The sequence below is a fragment of the Leucopleurus acutus genome (assembly GCF_964270905.1).
Source record: "Leucopleurus acutus genome assembly, chromosome: 1".
NCBI lineage: Eukaryota > Metazoa > Chordata > Mammalia > Artiodactyla > Delphinidae > Leucopleurus > Leucopleurus acutus.
In genome coordinates, this window is record NC_139142.1 from 137,662,659 (window position 1) to 137,677,931 (window position 15,273).

The window sequence follows — 15,273 nt, forward strand, 5'->3', positions numbered from 1 at the left end:
GGCGAACTCTGAACCAGGCCCATTCGTGGCTTTTCTGCCTGGAGCAGCTGGGCAAAGCTTCCAGGAGGAGCAGCCACTCCAAGGGAGCTGCACACTGAAGGATGCACAGGAATTTGCCAGCTGGGCAAGAGGAGAGCGTGCTCTAGGCACAGGGAAAGAATGTTCAAGGCCGGGGCTGTGTCTAGAAACATGAAAGCTATCGGGGAGTGGCTGAGCCCAAGAGGTGGCTGGGGTGAGTCTTCTCCCATCACACCCTGAAGCTGACTTGTGTTGGACCTCTAGAGCGATTGTTACATTTTCAGGAATTTTGAGAGCCAGTTATTAAGCACAGTCATTGGTGGGAGCCACGATGGCAGTGTTTACACCGGAAATCTAGACACTAAAAATCAGGAGTTTGTTGTTGCTGGTGGTGGTGCTTTCTTTTTCTGAGGAGTCCGTGTACCAGCACACCACTGATGTTCTCCCTCAAAAGTGCCCCATGCTCCCTGGAATGGTTGGGGCAGAAAAGGCAATTCCCTTTCTGTAAGGTTGCTCAGACTGGCAAGGGTGAGGAAACCTCTGAGAAATGCCTGGCCCGCCCACTCCCAGAGACCCACCTTCTCTGCTGTACTCCCTGCAGGTCTCCGAGGTGTCCTCTGAGAACCACCAGTTCTGTAACATCAAGGTGAGAGGCTCAAGGGGGTGGCCCCAAGCAGAGGAATCGAAGCCTCTGCCCACGGGGAGGGCTTGCTGTGGCTCTTGGTACCCGGGTTCCATAGTCCCCACGGTCTGACTCCCAGGTCTCCAGATAACGGAACCAAACCCCTGCCCTCCCAGGGCACACGGGGCGTGCTGGCTGGGCCCTGCTCTCACCAGCTCTGCATGTGAACATTCTAGGGCTCTCCCAGACTCTGGCTCAGACCACAGCGTGTAGAATGTGCTCTGAGTGGGAGCCACTTACTCCTGGGTTCCAGCCCAGGAGATTACTGCCTGTATATAAAGGGAGGTCCTGAAGCGTCGGGGTCCGCTTCTGCCTCACCCACCCATCCTGTCTTTCCTCTAACCCCTCCTGCATGCAGTGCTACATCGATGGCCCTTACAGGACCCCCAACCGCAGGATCTTCGCCTCCGAGCATGCTATGCTCATCGGGGCAGGCGTCGGCATCACCCCCTTTGCTTCCATCCTGCAGAGCATCTTGTACAGGTGGGTGGACAGGCTGTGGCCCTGCCTGCATCCCAGGGCAGAGTCCTGAGAGACGGCCTCCCCTCCCCGCCCTGCCTTCTCCCTCCTTTCACCTGGCTCCCTCTCACCTTTTCTCTCTTTCCTCTCCTGCTCTTTTTCGGGTCTCACCCCTCCCCCTCCTCATGGGGTGGGCCCTGCCACCCCACCTCCCTCCCTGTGCCCTGCACTGTTCATTGGGGTCCTGAGAAATCTCATACTCACCCCAAACTCAAGAGCCCCTCCTCTCTTCTCCCCTCAGGCACCGGAAGAGAACGCACATCTGCCCCCACTGCCAGCACTCCGGGAGGGAGGGTGTGTGTGCAGGATGCTGACGTGAAGCTCCACAAGGTGAGTGAGCACCGCCTCCTGCAGGAAGGACTGCGGAGCTCCCCAGATACCAGAGCTACGTGCCCCCTGTGCAGAGGCAAGGGAGGGAGAGATGACCTCTCCCCGGCTTGGATCCATTGGTCTCTGTGTTCAGGGCTCCCCCAGAGAGACATTCTGGGCCCTAAAGGCGGGCATCTCGTTAAAGAACACGGAGCCTGAAAGTCAGGCAGCCGGGATTCAGTTACAGCCATGATGCTTGCTAGCCGTGACCTGACGGTGGTTTTAAAAATGAAAACGTTTGCTGTTTGAAAATTTATTATTCTGTGTAGGCCACTTCAAAGAGTTTCTAAAAAAAAAACAATGAAGTAATGTTTTTCTGGCTGTTCTAAACTTAAGATCTCAGAATACTGCTTGCTGTAAACAGTAGATTATTAGAGAAAATCCTGACCTGGTTGTCAGGACCCCGAGTTCTGATCCCATGCTGCTCTGTGGCCTGGGCAATGTTCCTCACCTCTGCGAGCCTCGGTCTCCCCCTCCCTTAAATGGGGGCGATAATGTATGCCCTGCTCACAGCAGGGTGGTTACACCAGGGCCCTGGGGATCACAGATATGAGTGAATGAGGTAGGCCCCCTCTGAACTGGACCCTTCTCCGTAGGTGGACTCCATCTGGATCAACCGAGACTAGCGGTCTTTCGAGTGGTTTGTGAGTCTGACCAGAGTGGAGATGGACCAGGCCGAGGAGACTCAGGAGGGTAGGAGAGGGGCGGGGCCTGAGGATGATGGAGGTGGGGCAGCGGGTTTCGGGGTCTTTTTAAGAAAGTGTTTAGATTATTCTATCAAAAATGTGGGGGAGGGGATTCCCTGGTGGCGCAGTGGTTGAGAGTCCGCCTGCCGATGCAGGGGACACGGGTTCGTGCCCCGGTCTGGGAAGATCCCACATGCCGCGGAGCGGCTGGGCCCGTGAGCCATTGGCCGCTGAGCCTGCGCGTCCGGAGCCTGTGCTCCGCAACGAGAGAAGCCACAACAGTGAGAGGCCCACGTACCGCAAAAAAAAAAAAAAAAATGTGAGGGAGAGGGGCCTGCTTTTTCCCCCCAATAAAATGTAATATTTTGTGAAACTTAAAAGAGAGAAGAGAAAAAAAATTCATAATCCCATCTAGGTATCCAGGCATTTTAAAGGATTTCCTTCTGATATTTTTTCTTATTCACATTTTATAAAAATGTATAGCCTCCCCCACCCCATTTCTCTTTTTTATGGCATTTCTTTTTATTCAAAATGAGCACTTACTAAAATGTTAGATAACCAGGCCTCATTCCAGACCTTCCAAGTCAGATTGTCTGGGAATAGGGCCCGGGAAGGTACATTTTAACACGATTCTCAGACGATTTGTATTCACACTTTTTTTTTTAAAGTTTCTTTGAGGGATAATTTGCATACAATAAAATTCATCACTTTAAGTGTCCAGTAAAGACAATGGCATTTTGACAAGTGTGTCCAGTTGTATAACCATCACCATAACCAAAACATGGGACATTTCTATTACCCCCGAAAGCTCCCTCATCTCACTTTGCATCAATACCCTCTCTCCACTTGCAGCTCCTGGCAACCTCTGATCTGCTTTCGATCACTATAGTTTTTCCTTTTCTAGAATTTCATAAAAATGGAATCATATAATATGTATGTAGTCTTTTCTAACATCTTTCACTAAACATAATACCTTTGAGATTTATCCATGCTGTTGCAGGTTAAATTAAAGTAAGTAGTTAATTCCTTTTTGTAGCTGAGAAGTGTTCCATTTTCTGGATATACCACAATCTTTTTCCACTCAGTTGCTGATGGATGTTAGAGTTATTTCCACTTTTTAGCCATTTTTGACCATGAAAGTCTCTGTGTGGGCATATGTTTCCTCTTCTCTTGGGTAAATACTTAGAATTGGGATTGCTGGGTAGTATGGTATGTACTAAGTTTTATAAACTGTCAAATTATTTTTCCCAAATGACTGTACCACTTTGTATTTCCATCAGCAGTGGAGTTCCAGTTGCTCCACAACCTCATCAACATTTTTTTCTTTACATCTTTATTGGAGTATAATTGCTTTACAATGTTGTATTAGTTTCTGCTATACAACAAAGTGAATCAGCTATACATATACATATATCCCCATATTCCCTCCCTCTTGAGCCTCCCTCCCATCCTCCCTATCCCACCCCTCTAGGTGGTCACAAAGCACCAAGTCATCAACACTTGATGTTGGCAGTCTTTTTAATTTTAACCATTCTAGCGGTGTATATGCTCTTAACTTGCAGTTCCCTAATTAATTATGATGCTGAAGATATTTTTATGGTCTTATTTGCTGTTTGTATGCCTTCTTTGTAAAGTGTCTGTTCAAATATTTTGTCTGCTCTTTAAATCCAGATATTTGTCTTCTTTTTATTAAATTGTAAGAGTTCTTCATATATTATGGAAACAGGTCCATTACCAGGTGTACATTTTATAAATATATTCTCCCAGTCTGTGGTTTGTCTTTTCATTTACTTAAACTGTCTTTTGAAGAACAAAATTTTGAAATTTTAATGATGTCCCATTTATCAGATTTCTTTCCCTTATTCTTCATGCTTTTTGTGTCCTAACTAAAACCTTTGCCTCACTCAAAGTCATGAGTATTTACTCTTAGGTTTTCTCCCAGAAGTTTTATAGTTTTAGCTCTTTATTTAGATCAGTCTCGTAGTGAGTTCAACAAGGTCCAGGTTATAAGGTGAATATGCAAAAGTCAATTCTATTTCTATTTACAAACAACAAATAATTAGTATTTGAGAATCTTTAAATAGAATTTTAAGAACCATGAAATACTTAAGGATAAATTTAGGAAAATATGGGCAAGATCTGTATACTAAAAACTACAAAACATTTCTGAGAAACAGTTTTTTCATATTTCTTGTACTTGAAGTTCATTGAACTTCTTGGACATCTGGGCTTATAGTTTCCATCAAATTTGGATAAATTTCAGCCATTCTTTCTTTACATGTTTTTTTCCTGTCTCCCCTTCTCCTTCCTGTCACTTCAATTACACAGATCTTAGACTGTTTGATATCTCACAGGTTATTGTGAGTATGGTTGTTGTTGTTTTTTCCTCTCAATCTGTGCCTCATATCAGATAGTTTCTATTGCTATGTCTTCAAGTTCACTCATCTTTTCTTCTGCAGCAACTTATCTATCCTTCCCATCCTAATAAATGTCACAGCAGGTTTTGAAAAATAGATATCAAGAAGCTTATTCTAAAATTTATAGGGAAAAACCAAAGCACCTAGAATAGCTATTAATCCTATCCATTGTATTTTTCATTTCTCTTATTGTGTTGTTCTTCTCTAGAAGTTCCATTTGGGTATCTTTATGTCTTCCATTCCTCTTCTCATCGTAGCTGCTTTGTTTTGTTTTTACATTCTCAAGGACATTTATAATATTTGCTCTAACATCTTTGTCTAAGTCCATCATCTCTGTCATTTCTGGGTCTGTTTCTAATGACGAATTTTCTCCTAGTTATGAATCATATGTTCCTGTTTCTTTACATGCTTGGTAATTGTTTACTGGATGGCAGGTACTGTGAATTGCATGTTGTGTTCTGGATTTTGTGGTACTTCTTTAAATAGCACTGTACTTTGCTCTGGTGCACAGTGACATTGTTTAGGATGGTTTGGATACTTTCAAGACTTGCTTTTAACTTTTGTTAGGGAGAGTCCAGAGCAGCCTTTATTGTGGGGCTAATTCAGCCTCAGGGCTAAGGTGCTGCACCTCTGAGGACTCATCCTACTGCCTTATATATTAGAAGGTCTCTGCACTCTTGATGGTGGAAGACAAACTATTGCCAGCTCTGTTTGAGCTCCAGGTACTGTGAAGCCTCATGTTTTCTGGTAATTTTCTTTCACAAGTGTACAGATTAACATTGAGCCAAAGACTGAGGGGGAACTTTATGCAGATTTCCAGAGCTAGTGAGCCCTCATCCTCCCTTCCTCTTTCTCTTCTTCCTTCGGTCTCTCTTCCTCTCTGCAGTTGCCCTTATTCTAGTTTTGTGCCTGGCACGTTCTAGCTGTCCTGGCTCCCTGATCTCCAATTTCTGTCTCCTCAATTCAGTGAGGCCAACACCAGGTAATTGTAAGGCTCACTTCAGTGTTTCCTCCCTCAGTAATGACAATCCTACATGACCTGTTGACCAATGTCTGGAAACCATTGTTTTATATATCTTGCTTATTTTTCTAGTTGTTCAAGGTGAGAGAGTAATATGGTTCCTTTTACTCAAGCATAAAATTTTTAATAGACGTAAACTGTAAGTAGAAATGAACATGTGAACAAACATATATTTATTGGGGGTGTGTGCTCAATATGTTTCCTGATGAGGTAGCAATCAAAAAGTTTAGAAAATGGTCTAAGATAAAAATTATACAGCTTGGCATGTACGAATTCTTTTGCTGATTTGTACGAATTTGTACGAATTCTTTTGGTCCCTTCTTTTATGCGTTCATTAAATTGGAATGTTTAAATGTCCTCTCCCCAGTCCCTGCAGTCTCCCCTCCCCGCCCAGCAAGTGTTGTATCCTACATTTTTTACTAAGCATTGCATGATAACATGTTTCTCTGGGTTATTTAATAGTCCTCATGGGGCATCTTTGTGGAATACTGAGGTTTTGTACTATGTTTAAAGTTAATCTGTTAGTCATTATTTTGTTTTGTTATGTTTTACTTACGGAAGATCTTAGATAAGGAGGAATATCTCTAGATATGTTTCTAACTTCAAGAGAATTGGTGAGGTTTTTTTTACAGTGTTGAGTCCACTGGAACTAGATCTTATTTGGCTGGTTAATTATCACAGGGTTGCCATGAATAAATTCAAATTCCTATGCTAAACATAGTTTATAAGTTCAAGTAATCAGACACAGTTTTCTACAAAAAACATTCAAACACATATAGCTTACTGTAAGAAACATCCAAAGCCTTAAAGCACCAGTCAACAGTCTTTGGAAGAGAACAAATAAACCCTAGAATATTGTAGTAAAGCTTCTTGCCCTTTCTTGTAAATAACAATTAAAGCAAATATTTATATAGCATTGACTTTGTTCTAAATGCTTTTAAGTATATTAATTCATAAGAAACTTGCTTTTATGATGACAGCCTAAGGGAGAAGTTTAGATTTAATTAAAATTTTCTAGTTACTGGTGTATAAATATTTGCTGTTTGCTTCTTCCTAATCTGTGTAAGCAAAGGGTAACAGCTAACCCACTGCTTTGCATTCTCAAAGCCACTTGAGTCAACAACTTTGTTACCTCAAATTTCTTCCAAGGTTTCTCATTGCAGCTGAAGCACATGGCCTCTGATTTCAACTTTAATCATACACCGAGGTCTGAGTCAAAGAATTTGTGGTTTATAATTTTTAATTTCTATAGCTTAGGCTTCAATTGTGCTGTTTGAGTTGAGTCTTTTACTCTATCCCATAATAGCTATAGAACCTTGGGCACGTTGCTTTGCCTCTATCTCCTCATCTGAAAAATATGGATACTACTAAGTACCTACCTCATGGGATTGTTGTGAGGATTGGGTGAGAGATCATCTGTACAGCACTTAGAATAAGGGCTGGAGTTTAATAACTGCTCAGTCAATTCACCAGTAGTAGAAGTCGTACTAATAGTAGTAGAGGTGGTCGTAATGGTAGTAGTAGTAACTGCTCAATAAATTTAATAGTAGTAGCAGAAGTAGTAATAGTAGTAGTAGTAATTGCTCCATAAATTTAGTAGTAAGAGTAGTACCAGTACTAGTAGTATTTAATGGCTATGTAATGAAGGATACGGTGGTTTGCCGTAAATTATTTAACCATGCCCCTACTACTGGACATTTTGTTTATTCCTAATTCTCCGCTATCATAAATAAAGCTGCAATTAATATGCATGAGCACATAGTTTTGTTTTCCCCTTCCTTTGGATGATTTCCTTAAGAGAGTGTCCCAGAAATGGGAGGACTGTCTGGAACACGCTGTCTTGGAGAGAGCGAAAACCTCCACAGCGCCTCCTTCTCCCTCCCGCTCTGATGTCTCATTCTCTCCTTTCTTACCCCTGTGTGGGGGAATGGGGGGGCAGTGACTCTGAGGAAGAAGGGCCAGGGCTGTCTCAGGTGGGCATCCCTTACGGTCCGTCTTCTTCCCTCCTGCACCACCACACTACTCAAGTTCAGTGATGTGTGAAATGAAATGTGGTGTCCCTCCTAGGGCCATTTGCATTTTAACAATGGCTGAGATCTTGAGCCAAAGGAAAAGTGGGCTAATCGTGGCGTATGAAACAATAGAGAACAAGCTGGGCTGGCCTGAATCCTTTAGGGAGAGAGAATCCTTTAAGGATAAAAGATTGTCAGCTCGTGAATCCAACGTGGTAGATCAGGCCCCGCCGTTTCTGGCCTGCATTGTGGCAGGGGTGTGGGGCAGCCCTGGCCAGTCTTCTCCCCATGATGGCACACTGGGAAAATGACAACATTTGTTTGCCACCTCTGGGAGAATGGAGGAAACTGCCTGAGCACAGAGGTGCCCACCTGGATGTACCGATTGCCCTAGAGCTGGCGGGATCAGTATCTCACAAACCTGTCCCATTGCAGACACAGAGCTGTGGACGCTCAGGCCTAATGGGTCTCCTAGATGCCAGTCTCTGCCCTGTGCCTTCAGTCCTCTGACTCCCCTCCCTGAAATGCTCTTTTCAGCTCATCATGCCCTGCTCCAGTACCCTCTCCCTGCCCCCATTCCCTAGCTGGGCATTCCAGATTCTTCACATTCTGGCCTCACTGTGTATCCAGTCCTACCCGCTGTTGCACCCATTCAAGGATGCTCTGCTCCAGCCGGGCAGTCACATCATGCCCCACAAACTCCAGCCTCCCACCTTTGTCTCATGCTACTCCCTTCTTAGGGTGCTTCCTTCACCTCCCCTTTGAGTCTCAGCCCTCTTCCAAGACCTCACCCAGTCCCCACCGTCCCAGGAAGCGGCTGCGTGTGCTTCAGCCTGCCCTGTATATCAGTAGCATTTGCCGTCTGATCCACTCACTCAACCCTTGACTCTCTGGTCTCAGTGGTCTTTCCATGTGTGCATAGCTTGTGTCCCCAGCTAGGCTGAGCAGACACCATGAGGCACAGAAGGGCATGAGTTCAGAGACCAAGGACAGCCACGCTGCCCTGGAATTCATTTACCTTCTGTAAATATAAGGTCCAGCTCCTGGAGTGGTTGTGAGACTTACATTAGAAAATGGCTATATGGTAACTCATCTGTGCTGTGCACAGGGCCTACCCAGCTCGAGCAGCTCAAGAGAGCCATCTTTCCTCTCTACAGCAGTGGTCAAATGGAGGTACTGGGTGAATATGGTTGGCCGACAGTGTGAGTCCTCCTTCAAGCCCCAAGACAAGGTGGCTGGCATCCTGCCCTGTCCCCATCATGGGTGCTGGCCCCTCAATCCTGCCCTCTCCTCCCCCACGTAGGCCATTTCCTGGAGCTGCGCATGTATATGACCTCCGCGCTGGGCAAGAATGACATGAAGGCCATTGGTTTGCAGATGGCCCTCGATCTCCAGGCCAAGAAGGAGAAGAAGGATTCCATCACGGGCCTCCAGACATGCAGCCAGCCTGGGCGGCCAGATTGGAACGAGGTAAAGGCCACCTGGAGCCCTGAAGCCTGCAGGGACTAGTGGGTCTGAGAGTCTGAGGCAGTGACTGGGGAGATTAGGGCCAAGCAAGCAGGGGCAAAGATTGAGGCCAGCATCCGAGTCCAGCCAGGATCTCAGGGCTGGAACGGGAGGCAGGGGACCTACATCCTGGCTCCATCACTAGCACCATTTGTTCCACCCCTAGCCTCCGTTTCCCCATCTGATCACAGAGGAAGTTAGCCCATATAACCTCCAAGGCCTCTCCCAGCCCTGACCCCCTGCAAACCAGAGTCTGAAGGCCCCAGTGGACAGAGTCCCGGGGAGGCATCGTCTTATCCCTTCCTGGTACAAACAGGGAAACTGAGGCCCAGAGCCACAGAATAGTTTGCAGTCTTTCTATTTGATTCCTCAGATTGGTTTTATTATTATTTTTCCTCCCTGAGCACTTACCAGTTGGGGTGCAGAGTTTGCCTGAAGTGACTAGAAGGTATTGCTTTTCAAACTGCTATAGATGATCCATGTTTAGATAGTGAGAGCCTGGGGGGAACGGGATGCCGGCAGGGCTTCAGCACCAAGAGAACTTTAGGCAAAGGCAATTCTTAAGCAGAACTTGGGGTGGAAAAGGGTCCTCGCGGGGGGGAGAAAGCCTGACTTCAGGAAAGCGGCATTTTGATGGAGGCCCATGGGCTAGCATGAGGTTGGGGCTTTGGAGGTCAGTGTACCCTCTGGGCTCTGCCATCGGCCTACAGCACTGCAGCTGGTTTAGTGCACATCTCCCCCATGGATGCAGCTCCTTGAACCTACGGCCTGGATCTTATTTCTTTCTGGTCCAGCCCCTCCCTGGGGTCGGAGTCAGGTTACTCACTGAGCAAACGGCTCCTAAACTAATGGCTGAAGCCAAGCAGCTGTGCCCTGGGGCTCCTCATGGGGAGGACAGCCATCCTGGCCCATTACGTCTTCGGCTCTACTGGGTGTGTCACTGGGCGGGACCACGGTCCCCCCTCTTCTCCCTCTGCTCTCCCCCAGCCCTGTGCAGTCCAGGTGTTCCAGAAGTTAGCCACTGAGAAGAAGGGCAAGGTGCAGGTCTTCTTCTGTGGCTTCCCAGCTCTGGCCAAGGTGCTCAAGGACCATTGTAAGCAGTTCGGCTTCAAGTTTTTCCAAGGGAACTTCTAGCCCTGCCTCTCCAAGCTCTGCCCAAACCCGCACTGCCCGCCAGCCGGATCGGATTGCTACCAGGGCCCTGCAGAGACCAGCCTCAGACGACCCAGAAAATCCTGCTCACCATGCAGAACAGGAGGCCCTAGGGGACCGATGGACTTCCTTCAGAGCCCAGGGAGAAGGGCAGGGCCTTGTGCGGTGCTGCTGTGAGTTCTGGGATTGCTGTGGGACTGGTCAGACTGGGGGCGGGGGATGGAGGTGACATGGTTGGGGAGTGCAGGGGGCCTTCTCAGGGCAACAGCTTCTCTAGAAGTCCTCTGAGGATGCCTTCCCTCCTACTACAGTGGTCCCAGACCTGCCTAATCATCAGGATCATTCAGGAACTTCCACACACTCAGCATGTTATTATGAAAGTTTTCAAACATACAGAAAGTTAAAACAATTGTGCAGTGGACAGTGTTACCCACTTTTTAGATTCCTCGGTTAACATTTTGCTGTATTTGCTTTACTGGGGATTTTCCATCTATCCCTCCCTCTAGCCATCCACAAATCTATCCCATTTATCTGATGCATTTCAAAGCACACTTTGCTACTCTGAGGAGCTTTCTTTAAATGTAGATTCCTGGGTCCCACTCCCAGAAATTCTGATTCTGAAGATCAGGGGGTGAGACGCGGAATGTGTATTTTATCCCAAATCCATTCCCATAGGGAGAGAGAAGCAGCTACTTTTCCCTTCTCCTTATGTCGTTGTCTTCCCGTCTCCCTATTCATCTGTGTCCCTTTTCTCCCTATTTATCTCTGTCTGCCTTTCTCCCTGTGTCTCCCCACTGTGTGTGTCCCTCCCTTGCTCTGCATGACGGTTTTCCCTTCTCTGCACACACTGAGTCATTAGAGAAGCAGTAATGGAGACAGCGTCTCTGTGTGTGTCTCTCCATGGTGGTCACAGAAAGGCCTTGTGCCCAGGAATCTGGCAGGTTGTGACTTGACGCTCAGTTCAGCCATGCCCCAGTGATGTGGCCCTGGCAACCTCTCTGAGCCTGTTTCTTCATCTGGAGTATGGGCCCGGTGACCCGTCCTCCCGGATCACAGTTGCTGAGGGTGAGATGATATACCACCATTCGTGCCCAGGACGTTCGTCCTCCGTCCCTGGGTGGCTCTTTATTGCTCCAGGCATCTGAGTCTCTGCATCTTCTCTCTGCGCCCTAGCTCCCTCTGGTCTGTGTTCCAGCCTCTGTCTGCATCTGTCACTGTCCGGGTAGGAGTGGATGGCAAGGACAGAAAATACAAAAGCCCCCCCTAGGAGACTCTTGGGGGAGGAGAGGTCCTAGGTGGCAGGCAGGCGCAGGAGGGCTAGCCTCACCTGTCGGATCCGAGCTGGGCATTTTCTCTCTGCCCCACACTGCAAGCCCCTGGTGACCCCACTGTTCCCGGGCATCCTCTGCCTTGCAGCTGGTTTAGGCCTTGCAGCCTAAACTCTCCTCCCCAAAGCTGCCTTCAGCAGGTTGGAATCAGGCACTTTTCAATGGGATTGTAGATTGTACCTTTCTTTTCTGTGGGTAGGAAGTACTTGGCGTAGAACAGGTAAAGAAGCTGGTGACAACCATGATGTGACACCCGTTATAAAGGGCTGGGCATCAAAGGGGGAGGGCGGCTGGATGCAGCCGGTGAGGGGAGTGCAGAGGACGAGCAGAGAGGACCCTTGGAGTCATCTTGCGGATGACAATGAAACAAAGTCGGTGGGAGAAGTTCTTTTCAAAAAGAAGCAGCAAGAAAAGGGGATGGTGGATGAGGACGTTGATGTGCATCTTGGGGCAAAGGGTGCAACGCAGAGTGAGGACTGAGACAGAGAAAAGACGGGGCACAGGACGTCATATTCAAGATGTGGGAGGAGCTGGAGGAAGAATACAAGAGGAAGAGTGGGACCTAGCCGTCAGCTCTGTGGTGAAGGAGGCAACCACATGCCGTATGGAGGGCAGGAAGACGGGGGACTGGGCTCAAGGAACCTCTCCTGGGGCTGGGAGCCAGCATATCTGGGAGGCCTCGTGTTGGGGCACTTGTGCATGATCGTGTTTAATTTCCAACAAGCCTGGGATAGGCGCCCAACTCATGTGGAGAAACTCAGACCAAGAGAAGTTGTTACCAGCTTAACTGGCAACACTCTTGGAACCCATTTCCTCCTGCTGAGTCTGTGTTTTCCCCTCGTAATCAGACTTGGGAAGGCTTGGAAAAGCAAAAACAAAAACAAGAACAAGAACAAACAACTGTCGGGCTTCCCTGGTGGCGCAGTGGTTGAGAGCCTGCCTGCTGATGTAGGGGACACGGGTTCATGCCCCAGTCCGGGAAGATCCCACATGCCGCGGAGCGGCTGGGCCCGTGAGCCATGGCCGCTGAGCCTGCGCGTCCGGAGCCTGTGCTCCGCAACGGGAGAGGCCACAACAGTGAGAGGCCCGCGTAACGCAAAAAAAACAAAAACAAGAAACAACTGTCACTCTACGGAGGGTAGAGAGAGGTAAGCTAGGAGGTCCTGATGCGCTGGGGTATCTAAAGAGGATATAGCAAAGTCACGGGGGGAGTTGGCAGGGCAGAGTCTGTTTAGCACAGGACTTCACACACACACACACACACACACACACACACACACACACGTCACCATTGTTTTACATTTCACCCAGTCTCTGTCCACAATGCCCTAAAACACTGGTGCCCCAGTCCTCAGTCCCTTGCTCTCTCTTTACAGACTTCTACCGGTCTCCCACTCCTCTATACAAACAGCCAACTGTTCATTTAGAACCTTATCTTCCAAAGGGCATGGAAGCAGATGGAGGAACTTGAACCTCGATTCTAAAATGCCTGAAGGGTCCACACGTGTGACTTGTGACCACGTGTGGCGAAGGCGTTCTCTCCAGACATATTCTTCTTGCCCACTGGAGGGCACTGCGGAACCAGCGATCTCAGGAGGTTTTGTTTTGCTGGGAGGGACACTGGTTGCTGAACGGTAGTGAATCAGGAAGAGCCAGGGAAGACCGTGCCCCACCCCAAAGCTCCCGGCCCTGGCCCACACCTGCAGCCCCAGACTCGAGCAGAACCGTGAAGTCCAGAGACTTCATTTTCTAGATCAGAGTTTCTCTAGCTGCCAGCCCCTTACCGCAATACATAAATGCATGCACAACCCTCCCCTCCCAACCCCCCGCCCCCATACACACACACACACACACACACACACACACACACACACACCCCTCCCATCCCTGTACCAGTGTGCGGGTTCTGGGCTTCCCTCTTTTCTGTCTGCAATGTCAGAACAGGCCTGGCTTGGCTGGAGGGATGGGGTTCGTTTGTCCAGGCTCTGCCACCTCACATTGTCATAGGTGGCAGGATCAAATATGTGGGTATACAGATTACTCGGGCTGTCCGTCTAGATGTTTCCTAGATGCCGAGATGGGGGCCATCCTGCCGTCAACCAGAAACAAATACATCCCGATGGCTGGCTGACTTTTCTCCTTCCACCCAGATGTTGGCAATGCAGTAGGCACATCTGGGGCCAAGATGGCCAAGGTCGACACACACACACACAGAACAGAGAGGGAACACAGGCGACCTGCAGATCAGCGGTGGGTGTATCAGGGTGTGTGCTGCCCTCCTCCATCAAGCTGTGAGCTCCTGGGGGGCAGGCCTGTGGCCCCATAGCCTCCTGTAGAGGGAGGGGCAAGAGCCCTAACCGGATACCAGCTCCCACCAGGGCAAGGGATTACTTAAATGGAATCATCCTCGGGAAGGGTCTTCTGCCTGTAACTGTCACTTGTAATCTGGGGAACAAAAGCGCAGGCACAAGCTCACTGAACGAATTGCTTTGCCAGGAGGCTCCACGACGCTGTTCTGCCGTGACGACAGCTCTGGCAGAGACAGCAGTGTTAGTGAAACAAACCGTCAGGCCCCCGCCCCGAGCAAGCCGCACAAGTGCATTCCGTTAACACACTGCGAGGCAGCAGTGTTGGGGGAACGGGGCGGGGGGACGTGGGCGGTATGGAGAAGTGTCACCGCCTGGCAGACGAGGTGGAGGTTAGGATTAGCCACACCAGCTGAGACTGGCTCTGGGCAAACTCCCTGGAAATGTGCCGCGGAAAGGCCTTTGCCCTCTGAAGTTGGGGCGCCCGGCTCTGCATTTGCTTCTGCCCCAGTCAGCTGTGTGACCTTGGATCTGCCCTGTGACCTCTCCGAGCTCTCACTTCCTCAATGAACAGATGGAGGATGTAAGTGTTTAAATGCCTGTACGTGCATAGTCGTTTCTAAAAAGATACTCAAAAATATATTTTATCTGCTCTGGGGAGTGGGAATGAAGAGAAAGGAAGGAAAAGATTTTCTTTTTGGGGTTTTAGGGTTCTTTCTTACTTTGCATTTTCTACCCCTCTATCGATTTTGAAGTTTCTGTGATAAACATGTATTAGTTTTATAGCTTTATTTTTAAAAAGAAACCCAAAGTAGAATGTTAATTAAAAAAAAATTCAAGTACCAAGTTTTGATATGTTTCTATTCCATCTCACAAAAACCAAACAGTGTATGTGTATCATGCAGGAGACAGATAGACATGTATCGGAAGACGTTGAGAAAGATGCACACCAAACAGTTCCCAGTGGTCAACTGTGCAAAAGGCAAATGCACTTTTGTGGTTTTCTCTGTTCTGTTTCGTGTGTTTATGTGTTACCCGTGTAATGTTTCACAGCATAGAATTTTTATACCATGTACTTCATATACTACTCGTTTTTTATCTACATACTTATGTGATGGCCTATGTCACTTTTTAAAGAATGAAACAAAATGGAGAGGTTGTCTGAGGTGTCTTCTAAAGATCCCTCATATCGATTAGTTCTCGAATGGAAGGGTTTGGGGCATGGCTGGGACTGAGGGAGCCGTCCCTCCAGCTGGG

General features: G+C 48.0%; 1 pseudogene across 1 annotated transcript in view; it reads left to right on the top strand.

Moving 5' to 3' along the window:
* The window catches only part of LOC309960477 (NADPH oxidase 5-like), a 31,466-nt pseudogene extending 21,102 nt beyond the window's left edge, over nt 1-10,364 (top strand). Inside the window, exons 7-12 of the transcript in view lie at nt 620-664; nt 1,059-1,183; nt 1,461-1,549; nt 2,185-2,281; nt 9,028-9,194; nt 10,233-10,364. The product of the transcript in view is annotated as an NADPH oxidase 5-like (transcript). The remainder of the gene's footprint in view (nt 1-619; nt 665-1,058; nt 1,184-1,460; nt 1,550-2,184; nt 2,282-9,027; nt 9,195-10,232) is intronic.
* The last annotated feature ends 4,909 nt before the right edge of the window (nt 10,365-15,273 follow it).